Here is a 9523-nt window from a genome sequence, read left to right as displayed (position 1 = left end):
AACAAGACATAAATTTATGTACTCATTAAGAACTACAATACATAATTTTATGGACTCATTAAGAACTACAATACATAATTTTATGGACTCATTAAGAACTACAAGACATAATTTTATGGACTCATTAAGAACTACAAGACATAATTTTATGGACTCATTAAGAACTACAAGACATAATTTTATGTACTTATTAAGAACTACAAGACATAATTTTATGTACTCATTAAGAACTACAAGACATAATTTTATGTACTCATTAAAACCCACATGACATAATTTTATGTACTCATTAAAACCTACAAGACATAAATTTATGTACTCATTAAGAACTATAATACATAATTTTATGGACTCATTAAAACCTACAAGACATAATTTTATGCACTCAGTAAGACCCACAAGACATAATTTTATGTACTTATTAAGACCTACGAGATGCCATATATATTCATGGAGTCATCAAAACGAGCGTGATGCTGTGGAGTCTTGTGAACCAGCGGAATACAACGGTTTATATAACTGAGAGTGATAACGAAAGCGTTTTATTTATTTAACTACACGTTCGACAAGTTAACTAATGATAGGCCTAAAGTCACAGTAAATTCTAACACAACTGTTTTACTTACTTGCCAAATTATCTCGATGGTTCGATACTTTTGATATATTTTACTCCTTTGAAACACGAACTCAGTATTTATAAAACTGAATATTAACTAGCTGAGTAATAGTAACAACAGTGAAATTGAATAACGAATTCACTTACTCAATAATCAATCATCTACCTACTTCACTGACTAAAACAGTAATCAGTTATAATATTCTCTAGCCTATCTTGCGTTTTATCTGATCAAATCATTTCCTAAACTTTAAAGAAGGTTCTAGTCACTGAGCCACGCCTATCACGCCATGTCCAAACTCCTAGCTAAACAACAATGCAAATGAGTACATTTTTAAAAAAAAGGCACCAAAAACAACAATATATTTTTACGAGACATTGAGACTTGGTTTAAACGACAGACTTTCAGAGTCATAGATAAGAGCAAGACAATCTATATCTTCACTGAGTAGCCAAGACCTGAAGGTTATCATGCATTTCAGAGTCCTGGAGACCTATAAGTCAGTACATATTTCATGGCGTCTTCAAGACAAGCCTTGTCGAAATTATTATCACTATTATTATTATATTCATTCAGTTATTATTATTATTATTTTTACTTTGATTTTGATTCAAATATAAAAACAAAAATTTTGCATAAGAGGAATTATTTATTGATTACAATAAAAATGCACGAATTTTATTCTGGGCGCGGGTGTTTAAATCAATCTCTTTTAAGGTGAAACATTTCATTAATTTCATAGTTGTAAAACAGCCTTAGCTAAAAAAAATCAATGTTTTTTTTGTGGTGAAGAAGGGTGAGCACCCAATAATTAGAAAGTCTGACTATGATAAATTTGGCGTGAACGTTTTACTTCTACTTCCCTGAACTATATTTGAAATGTTTTTGTTGTTGTTTGAAGTTAAGCACAAAGCTACACAATGGGCTATCTGTGCTCTGCCCACCACGGGTATCGAAACCCGGTTTCTTGCGTTGTAAGTCCGCAGACATGCCGCTGTGCCACTTGGGGGCGTTTGAAATAATCTCGCACAGTTGGAATCTAGGTCAAATTGCCAGTTAAATAACTGAAGTAAGTCAGAGCACGTCCTGTGTCTTTGTAGTTCTTCAACAACAAGCAAACAATTGCCTTGAGCGAGCAGGAATTTGAACTTTTCACCGTCACTGGTACATTACTATATACTTCAATAATGAATGAGATTTTACACGCTAGGGAGCGCTCGGTAATTCTGGGGTTTAATAAATACACTTTCATAAGCGATAAAATTTCTCATCTTTCGGGTCAGATTTCATTATTGAGTATATCATAGTGGTTTTAGAGCCAAAAATAAAACTAAGGAAACATAACATTATGCTGTCACTGTTCGAGTCTCGCCGGAATCCTTTGATTATAACAACAAGAGTCATTAAAAAAGGGGGAGAGGGAGTAGAGGGAGCGTACTCTGAACCCAATCGGAAACCCTACGAATAGCAAATGTTAACTAAATATTTCGCACTTATATCTTGCAGCTTCTAATCTTCAACAGGCACCACCTAGTGATTCCACGAAGTACTAACGGAAGGGCTAAAGAGGCGATTGTTGAACTGACTGGCTTTGTAAGATATCCTTGTTGTAACTCTGAACTCTTGACCAAACAAAGACACGATATTTTTTGTTCTTAATTCTTCGTTAAATAAATACAGGGTATCCCTACCTTAGGTCCAAAAAAGAAACAAGTACAATGAACTTGTGTTTTTACCCTTCCGCCAAATAAATGTAGGCTATCTCCATCTTAACTCCCTCTCTCTCTTTCAAATAAGACAGCATACCTCTGTTTCAGGTCTCTCTAAACAAAAGTTGATTATATCTATATTATCTATCTCTCTTAAAGACGAGGTACACCTGTTTCAGGCCTCTCTAAACAAAAGTTGAGTATATCTATTTTATCTATCTCTCTTAAAGACGAGGTACACCTGTTTCAGGTCTCTCTAAACAAAAGTTGAGTATATCTATATTATCTATCTCTCTTAAAGACGAGGTACACCTGTTTCAGGCCTCCCTTAACGAAAGTTGAGTATATCTATTTTATCTATCTCTCTTAAAGACAAGGTACACCTGTTTCAGGCCTCCCTAAACAAAAGTTGAGTATATCTATTTTATCTATCTCTCTTAAAGACAAGGTACACCTGTTTCAGGCCTCTCTAAACAAAAGTTGAGTATATCTGTATTATCTATCTCTGTTAAAGACAAGGTACACCTGTTTCAGGCCTCTCTAAACAAAAGTTGAGTATATCTGTATTATCTATCTCTGTTAAAGACAAGGTACACCTGTTTCAGGCCTCTCTAAACAAAAGTTGAGTATATCTATTTTATCTATCTCTCTTAAAGACAAAGTACACCTGTTTCAGGCCTCTCTAAACAAAAGTTGAGTATATCTATATTATCTATCTCTGTTCAAGACGAGGTACATCTGTTTCAGGCCTCTCTAAACAAAAGTATTTTATCTGTCTCTCTCTCAAACAAAGACAGAGTACCTATTGTTTCACTCTCTCACTCAGAGGCAGTATACATTTATTAAATCTCACTACTAAATACACCTGCTTTATTTTTAATTGGCTATTCATTAAACAAAGATGGATATATTTACCTTATCTTTCTCTATTGGAGAAACTATATACAATTTTCCGGCACATTTCTCTAACTCAACTCGAAGTCATCATCTATTATAGGTAACTCATTCCTTACCTTCACACAACAATGATTGCATTACTTCCCTTACCCCTAACCCATAAATATAATGTATATTAACATGAAAGGCAAGAAAACCTCTGTTGCATCGTTATGGCCACTAGAGACATCATGCTACGTGGTTTTGTGACATGTGACTTAGATTCAGGCTTAGTAAGTAACGTCTGTAGCATCTTTATGGCCACTAGAGACATTATACCACGTGGTTTTGTGACATGTGACTTAGATTCTGGCTTAGTAAGTAACGTCTGTAGCATCCTTATGGCCACTAGAGATATCGTGCCACGTGGTTTTGTGACATGTGACTTAGATTCAGGCTTGATAAGTAACGTTTATAGCATCCTTATGGCCACTAGAGACATCATGCCACGTGGTTTTGTGACATGTGATTTAGATTCAGGCTTGCTAAGTGACACGTCTATAGCATCCTTATGGCCACTAGAGACATTATACCACGTGGTTTTGTGACATGTGATTTAGATTCAGGCTTGCTAAGTGACACGTCTATAGCATCCTTATGGCCACTAGAGATATCGTGCCACGTGGTTTTGTAACATGTGATTTAGATTCAGGCTTGCTAAGTGACACGTCTATAGCATCCTTATGGCCACTAGAGATATCGTGCCACGTGGTTTTGTAACATGTAACTTTGCGTCAGGCTTGTGAAAGAACATGCAAGCCTCTGTATTTGAAAGCACGGAAATATAAGGAAAGACGTGTCGAAAAGTACGCAATCTAAAATTTCTCAACGAATCATGATATTCCAGAGGCTCAGTTTGATTCTCTTCAAAATCTCGATTTTTTTAAAACTTTTTACACTATACGATTTAAGTAGGTAATTGAGGTGTTTAAAATCGTAGCGTGTGACCCAGACGAGGCTACACAATCTTGTTTGATAATATTATTTGAGAGAACGGATGTCTGTCCGTCGGGTTTCCATTTAGCTGAGACAATGTTTTCTCACGATCAGCTCTACATATCTATGTACCCCCCAGTGGCACAGCGGTATGTCTGCGGACTTACAACGCTAAAAACCGGGTTTCGATACCCGTGGTGGGCAGAGCACAGATAGCTCTTGTGTAGCTTTGTGCATAATTAAAAACAAACAAACATATTTATGTTATAAACTAGTCGAATGTGTTGGAATTCGACGAATTACGAGTTGTGTTACTTCTTATCTTATCTAACCACACAAAATCGAATATATGATCACTAAGAGATGCCCTTTGTAAAAGTTCTGGCAATGTTGATAATATGAGTATTTACTCTACATTTAAAAGGTTTTAATTAGTCATCCAAGTTTATGTACTTGTTAACAACAGAACAACTTTATAAAACCCCACCTTTAAAAGGTTTTAATTAGTCATCTCTGTTTATACACTAGTTAACAACAGAAGTCCTTTATAAAACCCCACCTTTAAAAGGTTTTAATTAGTCATCTCTGTTTATACACTTGTTAACAACAGAAGTCCTTTATAAAACCCCTCCTTCAAAAGTCTGAATTGCTCATCCAAGTTTTTGCACTTGTTAACGTAATCCTCGAAACCCAACAAAACACTGAATTTGTAAACAAAATTTTAGAAAACACCTATTCGAAACTCAAATAAAAACAACTTCAAACATGCATTTTCTTTAAAATATAGAAATGTAATATTTGTTATAATAACTTTGGCAAGCAACAAATTTTAATCACAATAAAAGTATTTATTTTGGGGGTGAACAAACAAAGTGTTTCAAAAGTACATTGGTTTTTCTTCTTCATGTATAAATTCGTAGGGTAAAAGATGTTTACAGAACTTACTTGTAAGGAACATTTCCAACATTTACACCTCAGGAGACATAAATTTTTAACCGATCGAACGACCGCACCCTAGATAGAGTTACGTAGAGCTGAAATTGGCTCAGCTAAGTGCAATCGCGACTGACAGACATGTTTCCCAAATTGTTTTTGTAAAGATAAGATATATTACTTTAACTATAAAATAGACCTTTCTTGAAACACCTTCGTTTGAGATTGCATTTCCTTTAGTAGCATAAATGTTTTTTTCAAAGATTTAAGTTTAAAGATAGATAAACCAATATGTTTTAGAATGGAGGAAGTTTGTAATAATATATTCTTTTCTGTTCGAAACCAAAACTTAAAACATTTTTTTTTTTGTGACAATTCCTCAAAGATGTGAAAACAATATGGCGCGCTAAGCCTAAAACATTATGGGAACAAATAAGTAACAATGAAGGAAAAGTCATGACGAGCACGCTAAGCCTAAAACATTTCAGGAACAAATAAGGAATACCACTACCAATAAAAGAAAAGTCACGACCAGCACACTAAACCTAAAACATTATGGGAACAAACAAGGAATATTACCACCAATAAAGGAAAAGTCACGACCAGCACACTAAACCTAAAACATTTTAGGAACAAACAAGGAATAATACCACCAATAAAGGAAAAGTCACGACCAGCACGCTAAGCCTAAAACATTATGGTAACTAACAAGGAATATTACCACTAAGAAAGGAAAAGTCATGACCATCAAACTGTTTACAAATCTATTCGGTTTCAGGTAATGTTAAGCAAACAAGGGTCTGACCTTATTTACCAACCTGGTGGTAATACTAACGCTAATGGAATGAACCCCACCTATCTCGTGTATGTCTCTATGGATTCGCAGCTTACTGTAAGTGTAATTAGAGTCTGTACGTTTTTATTTGGGCAAGAAAGTACATTTTTCTAATAAATAAACAGGTCAATAAACAACGATTTATATATGCATAAAGAAGAGTTATATTGATGGTGGAACATACTACATGTTTAGACAGAATATTTAATCTGTCAAAACAAGTAATATGTTCCCTCAAAAATAAATCGATTTATTATGTTTATAAATCATTGTTTGCCAACATATTCTTAGAGTCTGTAAGGGCCGAGCGTGGTCCACTTGTCGGACTGTGGATCTTACTCTGACTATTTTTTGGTGATTCCACTGATGAATTCAACCTTTCGTACGCCACACTGACTTTCGCATCATTGCCAGGGGTCTGTGGGGGCTGGGTGAAACTACCACTCTAATATTTTAAAAAGTTTAAAAGGTCCATTATCTTTAGTTTTAATTAGTTTGTTTTTTATAAAGAAAAGTTGGCTTTCATGCAAGCCATTTAATTTTTTTTTTTTAGAAAAATAAAAAAGGTCCATAATTTGATTTTTGGGAAAGCCCCCCCCCCCTTCTCACTATAGTGCTAAATAACGGTCAGAGTTTGTTTTACTGGTAAAGCGAAAACAAAAAGTAATAATACAAATCAAACAGTAGCTGCAGAAACCAGAATAACGGTACTTACGAGGCACGTTCCTTTGTAGGTCAGGTCACATAGAAACTTCGAGTTTTCTAATTACGGGCGGTAAAAACGAGCCCTACGGTTTATGCAACACCGTACACCACTCTATGTTAAGTACTGTAGTCACTTTCGCTTGTTGTTCGCCTGTAGAAGATTATGTAATAATCTCGAACCGGTGTGCAACTTACGTCGGTCATGGTCACTCTAGAAACAAACCCGCAGTACGGCAGTAAAAAGAGTACGAATAATAAAAAAAAAGCTTGTTGGTAAAGTACAAATAACTGACTAAACACACACACACACATCCTTGAATATATATGTATATATATATGTATGTGTATATTTCAGAGGACGCTTAGTAAAATAACAATCCCCACCCCCTGTTGTTAAAGGAAATATTTTAATTTGCAAGGTGAACTAAATACTAGATGTATCACTAAGGGCTATCTGCGCTAGCCGTCCCTAATTTAGCAGTGTAAGACTAGTGGGAAGGCAGTTAGTCATCACCACCCACCGCCAACTCTTGGGCTACTCTTTTTACCAACGAATAGTGGGATTGACCGTCACATTATAACGCCCCCCACGGCTGAAAGGGCGAACATGTTTGGTGGGACGGGGATTCGAACCCGCGACCCTCCGTCAGATTGCGAGTCGAGCGCCTTAACCACCTGGCCTGGCCATGCCGGGCCGCCCGTAAAAGGAAAAGAAAAAAAACAACAAAGTTTACAATTTTACCCACATCGTTGGTAATATTTCTGTCATCTTCGAGTAACGAGGTTGTCGTACTAGAGACAAATAGATTACTAACTACAGACCTCAATGACACGCAGCTTCCTGGGGTTAACTTATTAGTAAAGTCGAGTATGAAGTAATTCAAATAAATTTCATTACTACAATTGGTGCGTCTGCGGGTATAACACGTTAAATATTATGTGGGGAGGACCAACGCCCTTCTTTTGGAATATATTTCTGTTTAACGTAAGACCTCATAAATAAATAAATAAAGTTTACAAATATGTATGAAAAAGCATTTTTTTTTCTCCCACACACAAAACACTCGTGACGCAAGGCGTGATAATATTCGATATTTGAAACTATTCCTTGTCCGTGAAGGCTTATATGGACTTTCTTTGAAACTATTCCTTGTCCATGATGGCTTATATGGACCTTGTTTAAAACTATTCATTGTCCATGATGGCTTATATGGACTTTGTTTGAAACTATTCCTTGTCCATGATGGCTTATATGGACTTTGTTTGAAACTATTCCTTGTCCATGATGGATTATATGGACTTTGTTTGAAACTATTCCTTGTCCATGATGGCTTATATGGACTTTGTTTGAAACTATTCCTTGTCCATGATGGCTTATATGGACTTTGTTTGAAACTATTCCTTGCCCATGATGGCTTATATTGACTTCATGTTTATTTATGCTTAGAAAACGTCGAGTAATTGTCCCTTCAGTCAGTTAATTTCAATTTCCACCACCCAAGGAGAAGCATTACTCAGGTTTTATGTAGGTTTGAAAGGAAAAGGGATGATCTGGGTGGGCTTTAAGTACTTGCCCTTATGCCCAGAAGTGCCCTTTCCCCTGACATAAGAATATTGCATGTCCACAGCTATGAAAATGTTTATAAGACCAATTTGAAGAATGAGAATAAATAGGATCTGTTTACTTTTTATTTGCTACCATTGTATGAGAATAAATAGGATCTGTTTACTTTTTAGTTGCTACCATTGCATGAGAATAAATAGGATCTGTTTACTTTTTATTTGCTACCATTGTGTGAGAATAAATAGGATCTGTTTACTTTTTATTTGCTACCATTGTGTGAGAATAAATAGGATCTGTTTACTTTTTATTTGCTACCATTGTATGAGAATAAATAGGATCTGTTTACTTTTTATTTGCTACCATTGTGTGAGAATAAATAGGGTCTGTTTACTTTATATTTGCTACCATTGCATGAGAATAAATAGGATCTGTTTACTTTATATTTGCTACCATTGCATGAGAATAAATAGGATCTGTTTACTTTTTAGTTGCTACCATTGCATGAGAATAAATAGGATCTGTTTACTTTTTATTTGCTACCATTGTATGAGAATAAATAGGATCTGTTTACTTTTTATTTGCTACCATTGCATCTCCTCAAAAACGTTTGCCTTGAGATGCTTGAAAAATGTTTTTTTTCTCATGAGCTCCTACCGTCTACAAGTTACTGTCCCTCATGAGCTCCTACCGTCTACAAGTTACTGTCCCCATGAGTTCCTACCGTCTACAAGCTACTATCCCTCATGAGCTCCTACCGTCTACAAGTTACTGTCCTTCATGAGCTCCTACCGTCTACAAGTTACTGTCCCAAAAGGATGAATTTTCACACATATCTCCTCACCTAAACCAGTGCTGAACTAATTATTTCTACGAGTGCGTGTTTTTATTCTTTAGTGATAAATAAACCCAAGTTATACGAATCCTTACGCCGAACCATTTGATAAATGAATCACACACTAAAAAGTGTATTACGTTTGCGAATTTGTGAAAGATGACGGCCATAAATAAACTTAACTTATTTATAGCAACTTTGAAATTGTTGTTTTCATGGGATTTACTATGCCACTGGGGGGGGGGGGGCGCTAGAGGCATTAACTATACGAAATGTCGCAACACATTGACGAAGACATTAAATATATTTATACACTTTTTTGAATGGTCGTACTGCGCTGTAGATTTTCATCAAAAAATCAAGGAGGACGCTTCCCTGGAGTTATAACCAGCAACACCTACGCGGGAAAATAGTATCAATCGATGTGTTCGAAGGAAAACGAATTTTGACAATAAA

Source organism: Limulus polyphemus, unplaced genomic scaffold (assembly GCF_000517525.1).
Source record: "Limulus polyphemus unplaced genomic scaffold, Limulus_polyphemus-2.1.2 Scaffold8186, whole genome shotgun sequence".
Taxonomy (NCBI): Eukaryota; Metazoa; Arthropoda; class Merostomata; order Xiphosura; family Limulidae; genus Limulus; species Limulus polyphemus.
This window is presented reverse-complemented; position numbering follows the sequence as displayed.